We start from the raw sequence: 17,412 nt of genomic DNA on the forward strand, positions 1-17,412 counted from the left end.
GGGGTTAGACAGTTTATTCCAAGAGGCCACTTTGGAGTAAAAGATGAAAATGCTAATGAAGTGAGCAAAGTACTGTAGAAGTGTGCCAAGGTAAAAACAACAAGCAAACAAATGGAGGGTTCAGAGGTTAGCCAAAATCAAGGGGAGCGAAAAGTGAGTTACCAAACTGAGGCTGCTGAACAGAGAAGCTGGGGAAGAGAGTGTGGGCAGGCACCATTGAATTGGCAACAGATAGGCAGGAGATGAATGGAAATTCCAGTCAGTAATTTATTTTCTAGAATGTTAGCATTGTCTAAACTCTAGAGACCTCACAGATATTTATTTGTATCTTACTTTCATGAGTGGCCTAGGACATGGTACATGGGTGGTGTATCCTGGCATAAAGTGCTTTGATAGAAGTAGAATTCTAACAAGATTTTTATACTTTTGGCGTAAAGCATCTGAACAGACTTCTGTTAAGGTGTAAATGTGCCTGAAAGGATGAATTATCAAATCCTTAGCTAGAGTGATCAAAAAAGCCTTAAGACTAAATGTATGGTGGTGCTTCCACAACTTGTAAAAATTTATTGTATAATTAAAACTGGTTCAATTTTATTATATGTAAATTATACTGTAATAATTCTCATGAAAAAATCAAGTAAACAAAAGATAGCACTTTTCAGTTTTTAGGGTTGGAGGAATTTTCAATTGAGAGACGATTGGACTGGATGGTTTCTAACTCTTTCTCTTTAATTTGATCTTGAGATTTTCTTTTTTTTTGGCGTGGGGGGGGTTCTTCTGGTGAGGAATGGAAAATCTGCTAGATAAATTCTAAAAGAGCTGTAACATTAAGGTTTTCTTAAATCAGTTTCTATCCATGCAATACATTTAGGAATGTACTCCTCTCACTTTTAAAAATGTTTATCTCTTTTTTATTTAAAAATATTTTATTTAAAAAGTTGAAAATTATTAAATCTTATTGAAATTATGTTTCTTCTTTATCTACTTTTCCCTGCAACTTTCTCTCCTTAGATGTAACCATTTTTAACAATTCAGTTTCTATCCCATTACACCTTTCATTATGCAATGCAGAGATATGTATCTTTTTTTAACCAAATTATGTCATGACCAACACACTATTCTGTAACTTGCTTTTTTTACTCAATAACACATCGCAGATATCCTTCTACTGCTTTTCTACTACTTACACATCTACTTCATTATTTTAAAAGTCTGAATTTTATTCTATTGAAAGAATGTACCACAATTTATTTAACCAGTCACCTAATGATTTAAATTTGTTTTAATTCTTTATAATTTTTAAAATGCTATTGAGAATATTCTCAAATATTATATCCCTTCCAATTTGTATGAATATTTCTATTGGAGAGATACTAAAAAATAGACCTGATGAGTCAAAGAGTATGTGTATTTTTACTTTTTTAAAAAACAAGTACTATTATATATTCTCAAAAATAATATATAAAGAACATCCTTTCCTCCATTGGAATGTTTTCAGTTTTTGTATAGCTCATAAATAAAAGAGGTATCTTACTTTAATTTGTACTTCCTGATTCATTAGTAAGGTTAAGTATTTTTAAATGTGTTTATTACCCATTTCCTAGACTTGTCTCGTTATATATGACTATTATTAGCATTGTCTATGGGAGCAAATTGTTTATAAGGGATATAAATCATTCATCTTACATGTTGAAAATATTTTCATTAGCTCTTGTATCTCTAAAGTTAGACAATGGAATTTTGCTTGGGTATGGAAGAGGTTTAATATTGAGTTACAAATTGAGAATGTAATGGTTGAGATCATGAGCTTCCAAATGCTTCAAGGTCAGAGAGACCTAAATTTGAATCCTCATTGACATTGACTGCTACAGTGATTTCACACTAAATATTAGGGCTGAGACTCGGGTTCCTCGTCTATTAACTAAGAATAATAATACCTACTGCATGAAATTTTTATTTGATATGATGTGTATACTTGGCCTGATCCTGTAGATGCTTAATAAATGAAAACTAAAATTATTTTGTTCTATATTTTTATTATCATGTTCTCTAGAACCTCTAAATCTTGCTTCATCTTGATTTGAACCCAACTCTTACTGTTCTGACAATTAAGGAGATACAGCTTTAGATAAACTATGATGTGTTATTTGTAAAGGGTATGAGGGTGAATCTGTTATAAGTTTTCTTTTATTATAAATATCTTTTTAAAGTAGGCTATTTTAATGTTAAAATATTTAATGTTTAAATATTGCCTCAATAATATTATATTTTAAAATTGCTGCCACAGCATGAAGAAATGTATTATCATCAACAAATATTTATTGTGCATCTATTTTTCACAAGGTGAAAGATGTGTAGACATTTATCTTTCAGTAGTCTTTCATAAATATTAATTCTTTAATGAATTTTCATATTTTATATTACTCTATTTCTATCTTCTAATATATTCTACATTTAATAGAATTTTAAAATATTTAACTGTTTGGCCACTATCATACATTACTGGTTTATAAAATTATATAACACCTTTGAAAAGTACTTTGGCAATACAACGTGCTTTGTTGAATCTAAAATGTCATTGATCTTGTAGGGGCAGCAAAAATTCTACCTCCATCTTCTTGGAGTTCCAGCTGAGTCCTGGAATTAAATTGACATAAAACAACTCAACAGGAGAAAAGCACACATATTTATTTAATATAAGTTTTAGGTAGCACTGAAGGTGTCATAAAGAAATGAAGACCCAAAGAAGTAGTTAGAGTCAGTTACTTATGAACAAAGAATAGAAAGTTGTGAAGAAGTGACTAAGTTATGTGGAAAGGCTTAAAAAATGAGAATGATTTTAACAGGTCTGTACAGAATTCTCAACTTCTCATCCTTGAGGATAAGGATGTTGCCTGTTTCACATGGGAATCTCACCTTCTGCTTTTAAGAAACAGCACAAAGGTCAGAGTGATCTTTTTGTACCTGCTGTTTTTCAAGTGCCTTTTACTGAGTCAATAGTCAGAATGGCATATTTTTTAACTCCTTCAATCTTAAGATGCAACTTTATTTTATCACTAAGAAAGAAATAAAACAGCCATAATACTTTGATATAATGATTTCCTGTCATTTATAATATCTATTTTATATTTATTGAGTTATTTTAGAATTCTTTAGACATGAATTTTTATTATGTATACTTCTAGTGCATGTATAAAAATACAAGCAAATCTTTATATACAGAATCCAGCTCTCCATATTACCCATTTACTTGAGTTGTTTATGTCCACATTTCTCTACATAATTTTGTCTTCTGTGCCATCAAGGATAAAGTGTTATGTACTTCCTTCAATGAGAGCTCCAAGTGGCTAAAACCCATTATGTAAATTTTGAAAGGTGCTTTCTTGATCTTGCTAGAAGGTGTAAATAAAAAGTTTTCAGAGAATAACCAAGACTCTTATTTCTTCTTCAAATGATCCCTAATAGGCTTGTGGACCAAAATGTGGAAGGGTACAATGATCCAGTTGTTGTCGCCAGGTATAACCACTGAGTTCATACATGCACAGGCAATGAAAACTGCTCTCTGGCAGAAAGTGATGTTTCATGCCATGGGTTGTATGTTGTCCCCAATTTCAGAGATTTTAAAATTTGAAAAAATGTGCATCATAGAACCAATGAAATACGGTTTGTAATTCTGATCAGAATTTTAAATGATTTATATATTTTGATCCTCTTGCTGGCAACAATTCTGTTGTTAGGAATGTATCCTGAATAAATAGTAATAAATGCAGAAAAGAATGTGTACAAAGATGTTCACAACAATGTGTCTTATATTTGAAAAAATTAAAATATCCTCTATTTCTGACTATAAGAGAACAGTTACATAAAATAAGCTAAATTCACACAGAATGCAAAGCAGGTATATAGATTTGTAGGATTTCAATTATATATATAAAAAAAAATGCCCACACCTTATGTCTGAAAAAAATGTAAGAAGAAAACACATCAAAATGTTATTGTTATTTGTGTTTAGGGAGGTTTGGGATTTGTTTTTGCTGTTTACCTTTTAAATTTTCTTTTAAAAATTTGTTTTAAATTTTCTAAAAGTGTACACGGCTTTTATTGTTGATTTAATTTTGTTTGATGTTTTATTATTAGTTAATGAAAACCACAGCCCTATATCATATAAAAAAACAGTTTTACCTAGATTTTGCATTATTACTATATGCTGCAGACATTTTAGTGCTTTAAAACCCCTGTAGATAGGAAAATATTTGTCAAAATGTTTAACATGTCTATTCCTTTCCAACAGCTTTAGCTGGCTATAAAGTGTAATTCTTTCAGAAACTTATAATATAACATTTCAGTCTGAAAGCACCATTGCAAATTAGTTAGTTCTGCGGCTTTTTTAGTTCCAAACATTTTTCTGTCTCCTCGGTGATTTAGAAATAGCTAGACATGTTGTCACTAAACTATCACCTGCCTAATCCTGGGAATGCAGGAAAAAAAAAACAGACTTATTCATTTGCCTTTAACTTTCCCATGACATTTTCATTGGCTCAGTTTTAATAACTTCTCTGTTAACATTATCACCTTTCCTGTGTATACCCCTCATGTGTTCCAGGCAATCCTGATTTCAAATCTGTTCTTTTATTCCCGTAAGTGCGTTGATCTCATTTTGTAGTTTGGGAGTTGTAAATCTGAAAGTCACTGAGAGGGAAATAAATACGAGATTTGCTTTGAAATCAAGATAATTACCTATCTTGGCTTAGGGGAATGAGACAGTTTTATGAATTTTCAGTCTATTAGCAACATTCATATTCAAACATAGATATAGAAACACATTCCAAACTTTAAGGAAATATTTCTTTTATTTACACTGTATTATTCACATTAATGTTGCCTCCCATGGTATCTGAAATAACAAAACAATTTTCACATATAATCAGTTAAGGAAAAAATGTTAGAGTCAGTGTGATATTAGGATATGAAATCATTAGATTGAGTTTGTTGTCTCATCTTGGCTAGGTGATATTGGGGAAGTTACTAAAAGTCTCCAAAGTTTGGTTTTCTTGGTTGTAAAATGGTAAAATGATATTTGCCAGAGGAAAGAGAAGGCCTTTGGGTGAAGGACAATTTGCCTCAACAACTTGATAAAACATCTTATCTTTATAGTCTTACCAGTTCACATTCCTTTATCGTTCCACCTCTGATCTAGAAATACCAGACAGGGTACAGTCTTTCCTGGCCTTGTGAATCTTCATGAGGTGCTATATTACAAAAGAGAAACATGCCTTATGAGTAAGATAAAGTTTCCAAACTGGTTTTGCCAAGAAACTGGGGACACTCGGTGTGTGCTATCTGTAGTTGCAGATACTGCAAAGTCAAAAACACTTGTAAATATGGTGGTCAGAACACTGTTTTGACTCTGAGAATAGCTGTAGGGAGACTTCTTATTCTATAACTCAACATGTATTGCTGCCTTTAAATGTGTAAGAAGCAATTATAACCCATTGTTAATTAACATTTTACACATTGAATTTCAGGTGTCAAATTTGTGATAGCTTGTCAAGCTCAGTTAGTGGAAATAAAAAAATATATTGTATATATTTTTTTACAGTAGGCATTGTCATTAACAAACATCCAGACTCAATTTCTTTTTATTTTAACCTGTGTTTGTCTTTTGTTTGTTTTGTTTTGTTTTGTTTTGTTTTTTTGAGGCAGGGTCTCCCTCTGTTGCATGGGCTGGAGTGCAGTGGTGTTATCATAGCTCACTGCAACCTCAGACTCCTGGGCTCAGGGATCCTCCTGCCTCAGCCTCCTGAGTAGCTGACACTACAGGTACACACCACCATACTGGACAATTTTTCTATTTTTTTTGCAGAGACAGGGTTTTGCTATGTTGTCCAGGCTGGTCTTGAACTCCTGGCTTCAAGCAATCCTCCTGCCTAGGCCTCCCAAAGTGCTGGGATTATGAGCATGAGCCACCGCATCTAGTCTTGCGCTTGTCTTTGATGAGACTATAAACTTTGTCCAGATGTGCCAATGCCAATGGTAGAATGAAAAAAATAGCCATGGACAACCTGCTGCTGAATAATGTTTTGGGTCATAAGGAGTGTCAAAAATCACTCTGTTTTCTCTCAGTTTATTAGATAAGCCACTGAAAATTATACCTTACCCAACTCAAATCATTCCCAGTAAAAATATTTCAGAAGAGGGAAAGAAAATATTTGGCTTTGCGAAATAGTTTACTTTCAAAATCTTAGTTTAGGTGTTCATTGACATTGGCTTCAGGGTTCACATGAATCTTCTTTTATTTCATAGAGTTTCATGAACCTCCTCCCCTGCCCCTGAATAAAAGGTTAAGAAACATTGGTCCCATCTGAATAGGAGCCCTGTCTGCCTCTGGGAGCTGACTTTCCGAGTCAGCAGAACCGAGGTCAATTATCTGGAAGCGATGTTGCCAGCATTGGCAGCCTGAACTGAGAGGCCTGGACACACTTCAGAGTCTGATTATACCAAAGACAAAGAATTGTTGGCATCATCAGTTCCCTGACCAAGCAACAAGTGGGCATTCCATTCCAGGGTGGACTGAGTGACCTCATGATCCTTCCCTAACTGTGAGAAAGTTACTTTTAGCTCAGCTATTGGAAAACAAAGAAAGGTTTATATTTTATAAAAACTGTATCCTGACAAAGACTTTTTCAAGAGGTCAAGACTTTTGTTGATCGGGAAAAACTAAAAACATTTTAAAGTATGCTTGTCTGAAATATTAGATATTTCTATACATTCAACAAATTAAAAAATTAGTTTATTAAGCATTTATTGAGCATCTGCTATGTGCCAGGCACTTTGTTAGGTATGGGTATGGAGGATACCTAACAATGAATGACCTTCTGTTGTCAAGGAATATATAGCTTAGTGGACAAACATTTATATATATGGATGTGATATATCAGGCAGATTCAGTCTCTTTGATCATTAGTGTAATGACTACTAACACAGGGAGACCAGGTGACACAGAGGAAATATCAGGGCTTTAGAGTCATACAGACCTGGTGTTAAATGATCACTCTGTGTAGTGAGCCTTTGAACTTAAACAAGTTATTTAGTCTCTCTGTGTCTCAGTTCCTCATCTATGAGATGGAGATATGATACTTATCTGATTGTGCTGCTGTAAGTATTAGACATATTATGTGTAAAGAGTTTAGCACACTATGTGCCACAGAATAAAAGATCAGTAAAGTAGATCTTTTATTAACTCTATGTCATGGTAGTAGTAATAACAATTATCATTGTTATATTGATTAATGACCCCCCCTAGGGTCAGCAAAGTAGGTGTCTAGAAAAATAGGTCCCCAACCCTTGATTAAATACTTTATTTTTAAAGAATGCATTACTTTTCTTGATTTACTAAGGGCAGAGTGCTAACTAAAAAGATAGCATAAATGCAGGCAGGTGTTGTATTTCCGAAAACAAACCTGGTGCCAATGTAAGGCAAGAATGGTTGGATAACTGGGCCAGAAGGCCTGGGTCTGGTTCTGACTCTGCTGCACAGTGACTGAGAGAAGTTAAGCAAGCCTCTAATGGGACAGGGCTCAGGGGCAAGGTGCGGGGTCTTGGGAGAGAGGTCATTAGCAGCCTCAAGCTCCACTGAATCTAAGTACAATCAGTGTACCTGCTGTGCAGCAGTGTCTACAAAGCCAGTCTTCCAGCCCTCTGGCCAGATTGCCACACCACGGCCTCACCTGCCCAGAGGCTCTGGGACTGCCAGTCATCACGCTTTTAAAGTCTCAGTTTTCTCATCCATAAAATGAAGATAATACCAGTTCAAAGTACTTTAAAAGGTTGCCGAGGGCATGAAATTATATATCTGCAACTATTTAAATAAGCAATACCTTTAATTAGTGTTTCTGAGTTTCCTGACCTGCCTGACTCTGTATCACCAGAGAGATGCTGGTTAAGAGGGCCGATTCCTGACCCCACCCTAGACCCACTATATTAGAATCTCTGAGAGTAGAGCCTTGGTTTCTACGTTTTAATCATGGCCCTCAAGTGATTCTTATACACATTGAGTTAGAGAAATTTCATTCTAATGTCTTACATAATTTTTACTAAAATATTGGATTTCACATGGGCAGAGATTATCTTCAGAACTAAAGTTTGGAAACAGTAAATGACCTGCCCAAGGTTGCTTACAAGGTGGTGGAGATAGGGCCCTGATCCAATTATCTGTAAATCTAGCTCTCTTTCCACAGCAAGACATTTGTTTTTTGAGAGGATTATATTCATGAAAAGCCTTATTGTTTTTCTCAGTGAGAGAGACTAACTATATTTCAAAAATTGCCACTTCAATGCCAGACAGTGGCAAGGGATGGTGTTTCTGTCCTGAGAGGTTGGCAAGGAAGATTCTCCAAGGAACAGAGCAGGAGAACAGCAGTGGTGGGTCTTAGCACCTGATTTCCACTTCCTTTTCCTATTTCTCTCCAGAACAGGTCTCCCTCAGGGAAACTGAACAAATATTTAGAAATTGAGGGAGTTCCATTTGACTTACTATTCTGAGAGTTCAACTTTAATAGCTTAACCTTCAGGTCATCATGATTCCCAAACTTTGTGCTTTGGTGCCCTCAGTGAACTCTCTGGGGATCACAGTGATATCGCTAAATTCCAAGGTCAGGATAGCTGACTGTTTTAACATTAAATCAGACTAATTCCTTCCCATTATATAATATTTTTGTGAAATTGAATTTGCAGCTGTTGCTGTGGTAAAAAGCCATTACCCCTAGGAAAATCAATGCGTATGCCAGTAGAAGCAAACCAAAAAAAAAAAAAAAATCAATGTGTAACCAGGAAATGAGGGTATGAGGGTTGTGGTGTCTGAGGTTTGAGAAGTCCAATGCCCAACCAGCGCACACATCCCATTAGCAATTGTGGCCTTTAAGGAGCAAAATGACAATATTAATTTTTTCTCTTATGTATATTATTTTTTCATATGGCTACTATATTGATAAGACATAGATACTTATCAAATCATTTGACCCTAACTACTTAATAAGCATAACTATTAATATTAAGTATTTCTGCATGTTGGCACTCACCTGTAATCCTAGCACTCTGGAAGGCCCATGTGGGAGGATCGCTTGAGCTCAGGAGTTCCAGACCAGCCTGATCAAGAGCAAGACCCCATCTCTACTAAAAATAGGAAAAAAAAAAATTAGCTAGGCAACTAAAAATAGAAAAAAATAGCCAGGCGTGGTGGTGCATGCCTGTGATCCCAGCCACTCAGGAGGGTGAGGCAGGAGGATTGCTTGAGCCCAGGAGTTTGATGTTGCTGTGAGCTCTGATGACTCCACTGCACTCTAGCCCGGGAAACAGAATAAGACTGTCTCAAAAAATAAATACAATAAAATAAAAATAAAATAAAGTATTTCTTTTGACTGAAATGTGATAAAATTGCTGAGAGTACCACAAAGCCATATATTTTGGCAACTTTTGCTTTAGAAGGCGGGGTGGTGACGTGGGGAAGAATTTTATTGAAACTTTAAATTCAACTCGACAAATTTATTCATAGAGAAGGCATTCATTTCTTCAAGCAGTAGAGGTAGCAGTCAATAAGCTGATGGCCCAGACCCTCTGGGTCCTCTTAGCCCTGACAGGAACAACGTGGGGTCCCGGGATGCCCACCTATGTGCACAGCTGTTTCTTCCTAGCAATAGGAGAATAGAATCATTTCTTTTTTTTTTGAGACAGAGTCTCGCTCTGTTGCCCTGGCTAGAGTGAGTGCCGTGGCGGCAGCCTAGCTCACAGCAACCTCAAACTCCTGGGCTTAAGCGATCCTCCTGCCTCAGCCTCCCGAGCAGCTGGGACCACAGGCATGCACCACCATGCCCAGCTAATTTTTTCTATGTATATATTTTAGTTGGCTAGATAATTTCTTTCTATTTTTATTAGAGATGGGGTCTCGCTCTTGCTGAGGCTGGCCTCAAACTCCCGACCTCGAGCGATCCACCCGCCTCGGCCTCCCAGAGTGCTAGGATTACAGGCGTGAGCCACCGCGCCCAGCCTAGAATTGTTTCTAATACAGCCTCTGCAGTCTACTCTACACCTTCCCTGACTCCTTGGGCTTCACCACTTCCTGGTTCTATGCACCTCAGACAAATATCGCTTGCTTCAGCTATATCTGATTGGAGAACACAAATGGAAAAATGAAGGCTGCTTCCATTCTCCCAGTTTCTCAGATATAGATTCAGAGGGATCCATTAATAGTTTCATTGTTCTGAGATCACGCAACATAGAGATTATTCAGCTTTGATTTTATTTCTGCCTTTCTGGGACTTTTAGTCAGTTCACAGAAATCTCTTGCAAGATTCTTCAAGAAATAAAAACAGACCAGGAAAGAATTTGCTGCATTTTGCCAGGATCCACCACTGAATGGTGAGAGGCGGCTGCGGGTGGGAAATATGTGGGGCTCAGCACAGCTACGCAGGGGGTGGGCACGAAATTCTCGGCTGTCTTTCTGGCTTCTTGTTTTGTGAAATGAAGATAATAATGCCTGCCTCAGAGGGACTTTGAAAGGACTTACTATAACACAATTCTTAGCACATTTTAAATGTGCAATCATTGTATAATAGTAATTACCATGGGTATCTTTCAAAGATTAGTTATCAGACTTTCCTGGGCCTTAGCTTTGATGTTGAACTCTATGGTGTAGGTATGTACATTTGTAGTACCAGGAAGCAGAACCCATGTAATGTCTCAAGCTCCAAGAAAGACAATTCTGTCTCTACCCTCTTCTCAGATGAGCTATTTTGGCCACTAATTGCTTGGCTTCTTCCTGCTGGGTCAGGAGGGGCTTGGGAGATGGAATGTCATGTGGATTTGACCCTGCCCTGTGAAAGGGGAGGGGCAAATTCCCCCCAACACAGAGTTCTCTCCCATCCCCACCCTGTAGTGTATGCCACAGAGAGGTCATTTGCTTTCTTTCTATGCTTTCCAGTGCAAACAAATTACTCAGTGTGCGAACTTCCTCCAGCACTTCTCTGGGATATTTTATTCTTTGTCTTTGCTCATATTGAAAATTATCTTTCCCTTTTCCTTATTTACTGTGTTCATCCAAAATTTGCACATTCCTTTATGCCTTTTCTGATCAATTCATTTTACTGGGGCTCTCCCTAATCTGAAATCTCTCAGCATTTATAGTACATATAATATCCTAGTACATATAATATCCTAGAGTGTGGTGTCTTACTTTCCCATTTGTTTCTTACTTATACTTTATCTCCTGGCCCCATTCTCAGCTCCGGTTCCGAGAGCGTAGCACTCTGCAAGTTGGTCTCCTTGAGACTCTTACCTGTTAAAATCTAGGATTATCTGAAGACAGTGTCACCACCTTTTGTATCCCTGTTTCACAGGGCCTTGTGTATAGCACATTCCCAACAAACACTTGGGATTGATTACAGGGGCTCACTGTGTATGTTATACACTTGAAAGTGCACAGATGAAAGAGACTATATAAAATGTTAACTATTATCCTAAATTAATTATAGTATTTTTCCCTCAAAATTGATTTTGTTAGAGGGTGTTTTGCTAAAATTAAGTAAAATCTTCTCTTCTGTATCCTTAGTGTATGTTAGGTCTAAAGGAAGAAATAAGGGATTATCAATCCTCTTGATGAAAAGCTCTAACACGCTAGTCAACTGGTGGGTCAGGAAAACAGTAGCTACTACAAATAATATATGTCCAGTGCTTTCAGTGTGTCAGGCAGTGCTTCATCCTCTTTAAATATATGAATTTATATAATCTGCACAATAACCACACAAAATAAGTAGCATCATCCCTGTTTTATAGATGGAGAACCTGAGACAGTGTTCATGAGACTTGCCTGCATTTAGAGCTAATGTGGTAGGCTGAATAATGGCCTCTCAAAGATGTCCAGGTTCTAATCCACAGAACCTGTAAATGTTACCTTACATCATAAAAGGACTTTACAGATGTGATTAAATTAAGGATCTTGAGATGAGGAAGTTACCCTGTATGTACTGTCCAGGTAAGCCCAAAGCCATCGTAAGTGTTTTAATAGAGGGAGGCAGGAGGATCAAAGATGATCAAAGAAGGAGATGGGACAAGTGAAGCTGGAGTGATGTGCTTTGAATATGGAGGAAGAGGGCCATGAACCAAGGACGCCTTGATTTTATCCCAGTAAGCCTCATTTTGGACTTCAGGCCTCTAATACTGTAGAAAATAAATTTGTGTTGTTTCCAGCCACTAGTTTTGTGATAATTTGTGACAGCAGCAATAGAAAACTAATACCACACACATATGTTCAGTCCTAAGGGACTAAGTCTGGAAGTATAAAGAGGATGAAACTGGGAAGAAAAAAATGTACTTCCTGGAGGTGCTAACAGAAAGAGCTTACTAAAACGGGATAAACTTAAGGGATTCTAGCCAAGGAAAAGAGCTACATGTGAGGAATCATTTCCATACCTTGCTCTGTTACTGGCTGCTCTCAGATGCTGAACAAATCACCTTACCTCTCTGAGCTTAGTTTTCTCATCTTTAGAATGAAAGTATTGTATTAGTGTGACCGGATCATGTACATACTATTAAATAGTTATTTCAGTAGGTAATATATTCATGCTCATGGTACAGAGTTGAAAAATGTTGCAGTGAAAAGTCTTTCTCTCCCTTCTTTTCCTTCAGATGTCCAAGTCCCCTTCCCAGATGTAATTGTTGTTACCCGTTTTCTTGTACATTCTTCTACCAATTTTCCATGCATTTACAAATCTATACATATGCATATTATTTTTATCATACAATGATAGCATATTAAACACACTCTCCCGAACCTTGCCATAAAGTTAACAAATAACTTGGAAATTATTCCATATTGGTATATATTATGACTCCTCTTTGTTTTTAATAGCAGTATATGCCATTGTTTCTATATACCAGAATGTATTTAACCTGTCCTCTATGGAGACATTTAGATTGTTTCCAGTCTTTTGCTATTATAAACAAAGCTTATCTTGTTACATGTTACTTTGTTTGTGTTTCAGTGTATCTGTAGAATAAATGTATGAAATTTCTGAGTTAAAGCATGTATTAATTTAAAAATTTGATAACTATTGTCAAATTATATTACCAAGAGATGTATTCAAGTTATCTTCTGCTACCTATCAAACCATTGCAAACTTAGTAACTTATTACTACCTCTCACTGTTCTAGGGGTTGATGGGCTCAGTTGGACGGTTTTTGCTTGGGGTTTCTCAGACACCTGCAGTTAGATGGTACTGAGGGCAGAGTCATCTGAAGACTTTTCACTCACATGTCTGGCACCTGGGCTAGAAGGACTAGAACACCTAGGGGCTGAGGACAAAGAATTTTCAGCCAGCTTTTATCTAAAGTAGGACCTATTGACATCTCTACCAGCATTGTATTCTCTTGCCTCAGATCTCTATAATTTTGCTAAGTGAAAGATATCTCATTGTAATTTTTATTTGCATTGATCTTACTGTGATTGAGGTTTAATATTGTTTCATGTGTTTAAAAGCCATTTGTATGTCCTTCTATGTATGTGTATACTGTTCTCATGGAGAATGCCTGTTTTTCTAGTGAATTTTTAGTTAGGCAAGAAATAGGTTTCTATAGCTGATGGAGGAAGAGACAGAAGATCATTGTGGATCAGGTGAGCAGAGGGAATCTGCTGTTCCCTGCACCTTCTGGAGAGGTACAAGGCCTAAAGAGAGATGGCTGAGTGTTGTGTGTCATGGATATGGGCCTTTGTGGAGGCAGACATGTCCCAGGCATGTCACAGAAGCTGTGAAGAGCAACAGAGGCTTTGCAGAGAGGACAGTGGATGGGTAATGTCTGTGGACTGATTGTAAGGGAAAATGCATTTGTATAGGCAACAGGTTTCTTAGTCCAAACTAAGATGACTGCTGCAGTGGTTTTGTCTCCCCTCCTCCTGGCCACAAAAGCCGGCCTTCCGGGGAGGCGTGAGTCAGCATACTCATGTAACCAAGGTGTTATCTCCTATGTGAACCCGTGTGATCATGCTTTCCCATGGCATATTGCCACTATTGTTCAGAGCCATATATAAGTGCTCGCCATGTTCTCAGCCATGCTTTTCACCGCTGCTGTATTCCCGCCCCCCCCCTCAATAAAGAGCGTGTCTCACCTGCCCACTGCCACTTGCCTTTTCTTCCAATTACCAAAGCCTGCGCCCGGATCACGCGCTAGCCCAGAGCTCCCTTCTCACACTGATGATTTATGACCAGGAGGATTTCTTCAATGCCTTAGTCCTGTATAGAAAATCTCCACACTATGGCTCAGTAGAAGGTGAGGTGACAGGATGTGGAAACCCTCAGTATAACTAAGGTTAAGCTTTCTGCCAGCTGTGTAGAGTAAGGACTCAGAATGTATTAATAGAACATTAAGTCATATTTCTTGCCCGCCAGAGATGGTAGACTTCATTGGTCCACATATACTCTGCCTTTAAAATCTACAAATCTTTCCATTTACCCAAGAAATATTTTATTTATTGAGTACATGCTTCTTGCTAGGCATTGAATTAGCAGACATGTTTTCTCCTCTTACGAATTTAACCAGCCAGTATGGTTAAACAAATCATCGTACAATGACCTATTTAATTACAATAATGAAAAATACCATGAAGGACAAGTAAAAGATGTGATGAGACATGATGACAGAGACCTAATCTAGACCGGGGGCTCAGGAGGCCTCCTTGACAAAATTATATTGGAGGGGGAAGGCAGCTTTTCAGAAAAAGTGTCCAGAGACATTTCTTCTGATTTTGAAGTTTATGAGGATGGTGATGGATTTAGACAATGTTTCATAAGAAATGACTGAGGAAATAAAGAACATATATTTACTTATGAAGCAATATTTTTTTACATTAAAAAGTTTAATCTCTAAAAACTAGGAATTTTAGTTTAGAAACAAACATATAAGAAAATAATTCAAGTGTCTTGTAAAAAAAATACATCTACAAGAATGTTTTAGTGATTTTTATAATAGCCAAAATGCAAAACTACCCAAATATCTAACAGTACTGAATTATTTAAAGAAATATGGTACGAATACAAAATAGAGTACCATTCAACTTTAAAAATGTATCATTCTACTTTAAAAAGATGATTTATTCATTGGTTATATAAGAGTTTAGAAACAATAAATACATTTTTTATGAAAAAAATTAATAAAGAGATATATGTTGTTGACATAAAAAAAGAGAACTTAAGGTTATTTCTAAGCAATAAAGTTATTTTCCTCATTTGGCATGTCTGAATTTTCTAATTTTTCTCCTAAGTTTTATACCAAGATAAAAATGATAAAAGTACATTTTAATAAAAAATATTATAAATAAACCTGTAATATTTGAGCTGGATATTCAAAGTCTTGGTAGGAGTGGGCATGGGGCTGGGGAAGAAGAAAGTAGCTGCAGGGGAGGACAGGTTGTCCATGCTCGGATTCAACACCTTTCCTGACAACAAGGAAGGAGGCTTCTTACTTTCTGCCAAAGAGCAGAATCAGAATAAAAGTATGATGTTATACAGCAGAAAATTCCAGTTTCAAAGATAGACAAGTTTGTTTAGCAGTCTTAGAGCCATCCAATAAGAGATCAGGCTGCTCTGGTCTGATAAGAGACCAGGGATCCCCTCCCCACTATGTGAACACAATTACCCAAGAAGAAACAGGGACCAGAGGTGGCAAAAGAGATTTCTGGGTAGGTGAGGTATAGACACTGCTCCTGAGTTCCTTCCAGATTTAAGAGTCTGTGATTTTATGAACTTCAACACTCCCCCTGGGCTGTGCAAACAAACATGTCCAGAGTGTTTTAAGGCTCATATTTACTGGCTCTTGCCTGGGGAAATAGAAGGGAATGCCTGGATCTCTTATTTTTATTATGTTTTACTTTTTCACTAGGAGTCAGACTTGTGAAAATAATATGTGTGATGTTAACATCCTTTTCATTTTTAGTTACAGGCTCATTTGATTCCATTATTTCTATAAAGCCCAGAACAGTCTTTTATTTTTGTTCAAAATTCCTCAGCCTTAGAACTTGGCAAAGGTTTATGGTCTTCTAAATGCCACAACTAATCTTTTTAAAAAACAGTTTGAGTCCAAAGTTCAGTGGGTTTTGGTCATAAATAGTGGTGACAAAATAGAGGTCTCCCTTTCAAAAAAAAAAATGCATCCATCGCAAGAAGTTTATCATTACGATGTGTGAACACATAATCACACATCGCAATGATACATGTTTTAAAGGTGGAGAGCTGTCTGAGGTCCAGATCTTGTCCCTGTGGTTACTGTGCTGTCTGCCCTGCATAGCCTCTCTCCCTAAGACCGCTGTGCTGAAGCTGCTGAAGCACATTTCATGCATGCTGTTCTAATCGTTATTCCTCCTTTCCATTTTGGACCACTGCAAAGAGCATGAGCCATTTTGAAGCTGCATTCAGAGAAGTGTTGTGTGTTATTTTGACAGTGGCGCCATGGAGACAAAGGCATTTATACTTGCCCCAAATACCATGAAAAGCATGTGAGCTAATCCATTCTGTCATTTTCATTTTCTCGGAAAAATAATGGTGTTGATTTATTTGGAAGCCCCTTACACACAGCACAGTGGTATGCAAACTGCTGTTTTGATTGCTAGCGGGCTGGACTTTCTTAGAATACAAATTAAGTGCTGAGCTCCCTCTAGTGACAATAATATATACACATTTAAGAACTGTGATGCTTGTACATATTTTGCAATTCAATCCAATTATTTTTAATTCTGTTAAATCCATTTGTTTTCATTTCCACTTAATTTTATACAACAACAGGTATTTATCAAGTCAGAAATGTTGTTAAAGAAACTTTTTTTTTTTTTTGAGACAGAGTCTCACTCTGTTACCCGGGCTAGAGTGCCGTGGTGTCAGCCTAGCTCACAGCAACCTCCAACTCCTGGGCTCAAGCAATCCAACTGCCTCAGCCTCCCAAGTAGCTGGAACTACAGGCATGCGCCACCAAGCCTGGCTAATTTTTTCTATATATTTTTAGTTGTCCAGATAATTTCTTTCTATTTTTAGTGGAGACGGGGTCTCGCTCTTGCTCAGGCTGGTCTCGAACTCCTGAGCTCAAACAATCTGCCCGCCTTGGCCTCCCAGAGTGCTAAGATTACAGCGTGAGGCACCGCACCCGGCCTAAAGAAACATTTAGATTGGCCCGGTGCAGTGGCTCACGCCTGCAATCCCAGCACTTTGGGAGGCCAAGGCAGGACGATCATTTTAGGCCAGGAGTTTAAGACCAGCCTGCTGGGCAACATAGCGAGATCCTGTCTTTATAAAAAAAAAAACACATTTTTTTTGTTTTTGCCTAGTGTGGTGGTGCACGCCTGTAGTCTTAGCTACCCGGAAGCCTGAGGCAGGTGGA

At 37.2% G+C, this 17,412-nt stretch overlaps 1 long non-coding RNA gene and 1 other non-coding gene across 2 annotated transcripts in view; one reads left to right on the forward strand and one right to left on the reverse strand.

Moving 5' to 3' along the window:
- LOC123645003 overlaps positions 1–17,412 on the forward strand; it is a 108,289-nt gene that overhangs the window by 20,395 nt on the left and 70,482 nt on the right. The gene's annotated exons all lie outside the window — the stretch shown is intronic.
- On the reverse strand, positions 768–830 carry LOC123645357. The gene has a single exon (XR_006737538.1). It is a non-coding gene; the product is annotated as a U7 small nuclear RNA (small nuclear RNA).

The sequence above is a fragment of the Lemur catta genome, chromosome 9, assembly GCF_020740605.2.
Source record: "Lemur catta isolate mLemCat1 chromosome 9, mLemCat1.pri, whole genome shotgun sequence".
Taxonomy (NCBI): Eukaryota; Metazoa; Chordata; class Mammalia; order Primates; family Lemuridae; genus Lemur; species Lemur catta.